Source organism: Panthera tigris, chromosome C2 (genome assembly GCF_018350195.1).
Source record: "Panthera tigris isolate Pti1 chromosome C2, P.tigris_Pti1_mat1.1, whole genome shotgun sequence".
In the NCBI taxonomy this organism is placed as follows: Eukaryota; Metazoa; Chordata; class Mammalia; order Carnivora; family Felidae; genus Panthera; species Panthera tigris.
Window position 1 is genome coordinate 39,932,292 of NC_056668.1, and position 8,290 is coordinate 39,940,581.

An 8,290-nucleotide genomic window follows, 5' to 3' on the forward strand; every position below is an offset into this window, starting at 1 on the left:
ACATATATATACACAAACATATATATTTATGTACATATATATATATATTTGAATTATTATTTTCATTTTCCTTAGGTAAATACCCAACAGTGGAATTATTGGGCTGTATGGTATTTCTATTTGTAACTTTTTGAGGAACACCCATACTGTTTTCCACAGCAGCTACACCAGTGTACATTCCCACGAACAGTGCATGAGGGTTCCTTTTTCTCCACATTCTCACTTATACTTATTATCTCTTGTGTTTTTCATTTTAGCCATTCTGATAGGTGTGAGGTGATATTGTGGTTTTGACTTGTATATCTCTGATGATGAGTGATGTTGAGCCTCTTTTCATGTGTCTGTTGGCCATCTGTAGGTCATCTTTGGAAAAATGTCTATCCAGGTCCTCTGTCCATTTTTTAATCAGATAGTTTTTTTGGTGTTGAGTTGTATAAGTTCTTTATATATTTTAGAACATAACCCTTTATCAGACAGGTCATTTGAGAATATCATCTCCCATTTAGTAGGTTGTCCTTTTGTTTTCTTGATGGTTTCCTTTGATGTGCAGAAACTTTTTTATTTATATGTAGTTCCAATAGTTTATTTTTGGGACTTGCTTTAGGACACATATCTAGACGAGATCTTGCGATTTGCAACAATAGGATGGACCTAGAGGGTTTTATGGTAAGTGGAGTAAGTTAGACTGAAAAGATAAATATTATAAGATTTCACCTCATATGTAGAATCTAAAAACAAAACAAAACAAACGAATAAATGAACAAAAAGTAGAAACAGACCTATAAATACAGAGAACAAACTGATGGTTGCCAAAGGGAAGGGGGTGAGATGGGCAAAATTGTGTGAAAAGGAATGGAAAATATAGCCTTCAAGTTATGGGATGATGAGCCATGGGAATAAAAGGCACAGCATAGGGGACATAATCAATGATATGATAATAGCATTGTATAGTGACAGATGGTAGCTACACTTGTGATGAGCATAGCATAATGTATATGTTTGTTGAATCATTATGGTGTACACCTGAAACTAATGTAACATTGTATGTCAACTATACTCAAATAAAAAATATTTTTAATTATGTAATCCAAAAATTATGGAAGCATAAAAAAGAAAGAATTAGGAAAGCTTTACGAGGAGGTGGGAACAGAAATGGTATGTATAGTGTTTAAAGCATTTGTTTCGTAAAATGAAGATGATAATATGTACATTATAGACTTGCTTGAGGATTAAAACAATATAATATCTGTGGAGTACTTTGCTCACTGTCTGGCCCATTTGTCCCTAAGACCAATGCATTAAAGGTATTGGGATGATGATGCTTGTGGTGGCAATAGCAAAAGTCAGATTTGGGAAAGAGGATTTCAGACATATGCAAAAACCCAAGAAAACATTTTGAAAGCAGAAAAGTGTTTCAGTTAAGGAGTAGAGAATATTCTGCTACAGCTAGACAATATTGTAGAATACGCTGATTAATTCCATAGATTAGAATTTTCCCCTAAGTAGACTTTACCACCATAATTAGCAAAAGTTATAACATCATGTTATAATGTTTCAGAAATGGTATATAATTGAGAAATAGATCAATAGACACCAAAAGAAAAGAAAAGTTATTGGGACTAAACTTAAATCCACAACAAATAGAAGTGTAAATACTTTTAATTCCAGCCCACAGACAAGCACTTATTTTCTTCATAAATGAGTAGTTAAGAATTATTTATCTAACCTAAGTTATGAACATCACTCTATATGCAGGAAGCTGTTCACTGGGATCCAAAAGAAATTGCGTGTGTGTGTGTGTATGTGTGTGTACATTCTGCAAAAGAGGAACAATTACTTAATTGTAATTTACTTAATATACTTAAGTATATTAATATACTACTTAATATATTTATTATAAGGATTAAGTAAATTAATAACTATGAAGTGTTCAAAGCAGTTTTGGACACATAGTAACTTTTTCCATAAGCAGTAGCTACAATTTATTATGGTGCATCAAATGTTGATTAAATAGATCCCAAACTTCCACATTATGATATGCATATAAGTAATTTTATAGAATTTTCATTGAAATATTTGTAACTATTTTGTGGTCTATCAGTTTCACAGACAGAATTTTTGCTTTGCTTTCAATGCTATGAGTATCTCTATGATATTTGGTTTCATGAACACATGATCTTTGCATATTTAAAATCTCCACACCCTTCTGGGTGCACCTAAATGCTACCTCTTCCATGAGTCCTTCATGCTTTCAACTCCAACATCCACCCCAACCACCATCAGTAGCACGATGTCATTCCTAACCATTAGGAAAAAAAATATATTCACTCAATGGTTTCATTCATTTTTCTCTTCCCTTTTTTCTCCTAACTTGATTAGACAATTCTCTGGGGTCAACAATTACCTCCTATCTCATTTTTGTATTTCTTATAATAATGAGTTGTCATTTAATGAACAAAATTTTGTCCACTGAAGGTGCTCAGTAGGAGGATTTTATGCTTAGTATAATTAAAACACTTGACTTTAAGGAATAGTAAGTGAAAACAATAGTGGAACCAAATTTTCACTGGTAGGGATCAGGTTTTAATAATGAAAAAAAAAACATGTCAGGCCTCTGTTATGGACTGAATTGTGTTCCCCCAAAATTCACATGTTGAAGCCCTATTCTTCAATGCCTCAGAGTGGGATCTTGTTTCAAGGTAGGGCCTTTAAAGAGATAATTAAGGTTAAATGAAGTCACATGGGTGACCCCTAATCCAATATGACTGGTGTTTTTATAAGTGAAAGAGTGATGTGTGCACACAAAGGGATAACCATGTGAGGACAAAGTAGTTAGAGGGCAGCTATCTGCAAGCCAAGGGAAGAGGCCTCAGAGGAAACTAATCCTGTTGGCACCTTGACCTTGGACTTCTGGCCTACAGAAGTGACACAGTAAATTTCTGTTGTTTAAGCCACCCAATCTGTGGTACTTTGTTATGGGAGCCCTAGCAAACTAATACACATCTAAATCGCATCACTAATACGCATCACATTTCCATAGGTCTACAAAAGTAGTCAATATACTTAAATGAAAGATATTAAATGAATGAATCTTATAAAAAGCATTTCATCTAATCTCACTCTTATGGGTTGAATTGTCCCTCCACCCCAAATTCATATGTTAAAGTCCCAACCCTCAGTACCTTAGAATGTGACCTTATGTGGAAATAGGGCCATGGCAGATATAATTAGTTAAGATGAGGTCATAGTGGAGATGGGTAGGCCTCTATCCAACATAAAAAGGGAAATTGGGCACAGAAAAACACACATATGGAGAAAGATGTGTGAAAATCTTCCTCATGGAAAAAAAAGCCATGTGCAGTTATGCTGCCACAAGCCAAGGAACCACCAGAAGCTAGTAGAGAGGCATAGTCCTTAGAAAGAATAACTTTGTGGCACTTTGATCTCAGATATAGCCTCCAGAACTCTGAGGCAACAAATTTCTGCTGCTTAAGCCACTTGGTTTTGGTACTTTGTTACAGCAGCCATAGCAAACAGAAACACAAAATTTAACTTGTTGTCATCTTTCTATTAGAAGGATATTTATTGCAAAGCAGGCTTTGCGGCTGATTAGTCCATGGAAGTGGATTCTGAAATTGAGTGCTGAATATAATACACAAAAATGGAGCCAGAGGAGACATTAGTATTCTAGGAGGGAAAAAAAAAGTGAGCATGTGTGAAGTTTCTCAATAATTCAAAATAAGGACTATTATTAGTTCCTCTTTTCTCTAGCTTCCCTTCCATTAGCTGACAGTGTTCGTTTATAATTAGAAATGGTAGAATAGCAACTGCAAAGACTATACAACCGAAGTAGTTGGTATTTAGATAGTCCTCTGCACCACTTTAAACTTCCCATCTCGCCTCAATACCACTGAAAGCACATTTGAGAACTAACTGGTAAACATGTCATTAGAGAGTAAGTAAAAGGGAAACCAAAATTCACCAGCCACATTGCCTTGTATTGGCTTTTGCTGAACAATTTCAAAAAGCACAACTGTAACTGGTTGTAAGGAATTTACACAATTATTCAACTTAATCCTAGACGAGGCATTTGCCTCCTCATTGACTAAACATTGAACTAATGGGTAAATAAGTGGGTGAATGAGCAAATGCCAAACTATAAATTGTATTTATGGAATCAGGCTGGCCAACCATAGACCATCAGAAAATATTTGGGTATTCTTTTTGAGATAGAATGAGGAATTTTATTTTTGTTTATTTATTTATTTTGAGAGAGAGCATGCACATGAGCAGGAGAGGGGAAGAGAGGAGGTGGGGGAGAGAATCCCAAGCAGGTTCCACACTGTCAGCACAGAGACGAACTCACAGTGAGACCATGACCTGAGCTGAAATCAAGAGTCGGATGGTTAATTGACTGAGGCACCCAGGCACCCCAGGAGTTTTATTTTCTACCCACTTCCTCCAGAATCATTTACAATGAAGCTAACAAAGCTTACAATGACTCAGGGCTCCTTATTTGCAACAGCCCCGTAGAAGAGACCCTAACAATGTGTTCTTTTGGTCAAATGCTTTTTGTAATATTTTTGGGGAAAAATTATATTATTTTTTCTTAAAGAAGGCCCTTGAAATTTTATAAGCTTCTGAAACTCTCTCTGCCTCCCAGACAGCAGCTTTCATACTCTCTGTCAAAAATGAGGGCTTAGAGCTTCCTGGTTCGTAGCTTCAGGGAGATGAGGTGCAGAACCTAACTGAGCTACACTAAATCTTGGCCCATTAAATAGCTGATGGGCTTACTCATCGGTGACAGAGATCTAACAGAAGTGCCAATTCGTCAAGCACTTGCCTAGACATGGCCAGTAACTCTATGATGACATTAAAAGTTGTTTGGCACTGAGACCACATATTCTTTCCCTTGGGAATTTCGCCAGCCATGTTTCCCTCTTCACTTCTGCTAAACAGGAAGAATATGTCAGAAAAGTTGAATTGAGGATACAGAGGATTGATTAAGGGAGAGAGTCAGGAAAAGTATAAAAAGTAAGGAAATGATTTGGGATAAGACTTTTTTTTAAGGGAGAAATCAATCAAAGTACAAGAATAAAGTTTATCTTAGAGACACCATAATGAGCTTTTAAACTCTCACTGCCTTTCGAAATGCACCCCCTTTCTGAAAACTCAAAGAATTAGTTTAAAAGTATGTTGGAACTACCTGAAAACTAAAGAATGAAAATATTCTCAGTATGAATGACACAGAATTATGGAGATGCAATGACCAAAGAAAAACTTTGAACTCTCATTTTAATCCTCATGTTGCTGAAGTCAAGTGAAGCTAGTGAAAGAAGAAAAAAACCCGTCTTCTTTGATTTTCCTTTTTCTTTTTCAATAATTTATACAGAGAGGTGAAATGTGCCCTATTTTTTTTAATACCACCAATTGCCCTACTATCAGAAAACCATTGTCTGCTGACATCTGAAGGTGGAAACCAATTTGCCACCAATTTGCCACCAATGTGGTAAATTAGCTCTTATTAATCTAGACATGGTGGGCACTGACTACTTACGAAATTGTTGCTGAATTTCAACCGAACACTTATTCATTATCAAAGCCACCTTTAATTATACCTGAGGACTTAATTAATAATAATCTTTTAATGGGAAAACAAATTTAAAATCTCAAAATAAAAATCTGTAAAATTCAATACACAGCCAAAGCATTCCATAATAATCGGTACTACTTTGACTATGAGTATCAAACCTAAAATCATCTTTAACATTCTATTTATCCTCTGCTTCTGTTTCTAAATCCCCCATCCCCATCCCAAATCCAGAAGACTGTATTTGTTTTTCTATTCTTTCTCCATTTTCATAAGATAATAAGATGGCATTAGATGATGCATCTTTCCTTTAATATTTAATACAATGTCTTTCCAATTAGCCTTTGGGGAATAAATCTATTCTTCTTTGGATCTGAAGCATATATTTTTCTGATGAATCACTGTAGCTTAAACTGAGTATTTAGCTGGTATATTTAAATGTCTATAATTTCCTAAAGAAGTTCCAAAGAGCTCCTTAGGATATGATCTAACTTTACAACCACTCAGAAATTCATCATTATGAGTCGTAACTCTCCTTCAGTGAACAATAAAATAATCTGTTGGATTTATTGCTTTTGATTCTACAAACTGAAAAGTCTGTCCTATTAAGCTATATAATTTAAATAACCAGTTTTTCAATAGTATGCTAATTAGTATGTGATAAGTGTGCCAAACTCTTGACTAATGCCTGATGCTAATGAGAAATGTCTTAACAATAGATCTGTTATTTCAATCTCACTTGCTAACCTTCATGTGCAACCATATAGATACCAGTGTGGGGGGAAAAAGTCCTCAAGTATACAACAAAGAGATCAAAATGTTTCTTTCAGTGGGTTGCAGCTTTCTTTATTATTATTAGGAATAACTGATAATCAGGGTGGTGCCAGAAGGAGGGTTCAATATTCAGGAAGTTGCACCTGTGATTTCAGCTGCTGCAGGTCAATGGCAGACACTCCAGCTGAAATTGCAGAAGCTATAAAGCTGTTGACAGCAGAACTCAATTTTATTGCCTTCACATTCCAGAGCGAGCATAACAGGAATAGGGTTAACCGATTGCATCCCAGGATGTAGATACTACTACCAGATGGAGGCATAATATTTTGATACTCCTTTTCATTTTTGTCATTAATTTTTATTTAAATAACAATAGTTACCTTTTATCGAGGTCTTACTGTGTGTCAGGCATCATACTATAGGTTTTATATGTTTTTTATGATTCATAGATGAATAAAGTGAAGCTGATAGGAGATAAATAATCTACCCAAATCCTCAAGCCCTTTTCCATCTACACTGTGATTTGAATTGGTCTGCTAAATGGGAAATCACATTACACTCTAACCCTTCTCCTTATAAGATGATCCCTGTACCAGCAGTAATGACTTCATTTGGGAGCTTGTAAATGTCACACACCACTCTAGACCTACTGGATCAAATCTTCATTTTAACAAGCTTCTCATAGGAGTCATATGCACATTCTATTCACAAAGCACTACACAACATTCTATGTCATTGAAAACAATTCGAGAGACCCTTTTGGAAATCCTTTATCTTTCCAGTGAATTAAAATCAGTGACTTACTTGAAAACATTTTAAAAAATATTTCAGCATTCACACTTTCAGGTGTATAAGTAATGTAAAAATTGAAAGAAAGTGCTTGAGAGAAGCAGCATGTTGGAGAACACGGCTAGGAAGTAAGGCATATCAGATCTGTCCTAGTCAAAATTCAAAAGTGTTTCATAATGTAGTGTCCACAAATCTCAGCTGAATGCATTTTCCAGCAGAAATAATTAAAATAACTGTAGGATGTTTTATTTAAAAAAAAAAACTAAATATATTCACATTTTTTTATTCATTCACCCACTCAACAAGTACCTGCTGAATGCATACAAGAAGGGGTCCCAAATTTCACCAGCATCAGAATCACCTGGAGGGCTTGTTAAAAACAAATTGCTAGCCCCCACCCCTAGAGTTTCTGTTGCTGTACATTTCTAACAAGTACTGAGGTGATGCTGATGCTTCTAGTCCAAGGCCTGCACTTTGAGAACCACTGGCTTTGAAGATGCTAGGCATTATCCTAGGTATTTGGATGATTATAATGATGATGAGATACTGTTTCTTTCTTAGACACCTAAACTTATGTAGGGCAGCTACAATAACTACACAAATATGTGTAAAGTACAAAGTGATCATCCAAAATGAGTTACAAAATAAATACTACCAGTATTCAAAACAGGGGCATACTCACTTCCAGCTGAAAAATAGAAGTGGAATTTGGAGAGGAGCCAATGTGCTTGTAACAAACTGCTCATAGAATTTGGATTACTAGAATTTGGGGGGAAAGGCATTCTTGGGGGAAAGAATCATTGACTATGAACTAAGAGAATTAGAAGACTAGAAAACAGAATAGTTGATTGTTCCATCATCAATTTTGAAAATGGGAAAGAAGAAAGTAAGATGGGAAAAATGTTCAGATAAATAGTGAAGGGTGTAACTGAGTGCACTGGACATTTATTATAAGACATGGAGTGCTAATTAATAGTTAACAGAGTGGAAATATAATAATGTCCATGTTTTAGGGAAGTTTAATCTAGAAACTATCTTGCCTGAATTCCTACTGCTAATCTGTGTCACAGGGGGGATTCTAAACACTGGTCCTCCTGACTCCAAAATTTTCTCTTTTTATTCTTCCACTTCCCAAAT

General features: G+C 35.4%; 1 long non-coding RNA gene across 1 annotated transcript; it reads right to left on the reverse strand.

Annotated features, from left to right (window-relative positions):
• Positions 1-562: 562 nt before the first annotated feature.
• Positions 563-7,891, reverse strand: LOC122241936. The gene is made up of 3 exons (XR_006222030.1): positions 7,836-7,891; positions 2,228-2,299; positions 563-651 (listed from the first exon to the last, which is right to left on the reverse strand). It is a non-coding gene; the product is annotated as an uncharacterized LOC122241936 (long non-coding RNA).
• Between the last annotated feature and the right edge of the window lie 399 nt (positions 7,892-8,290).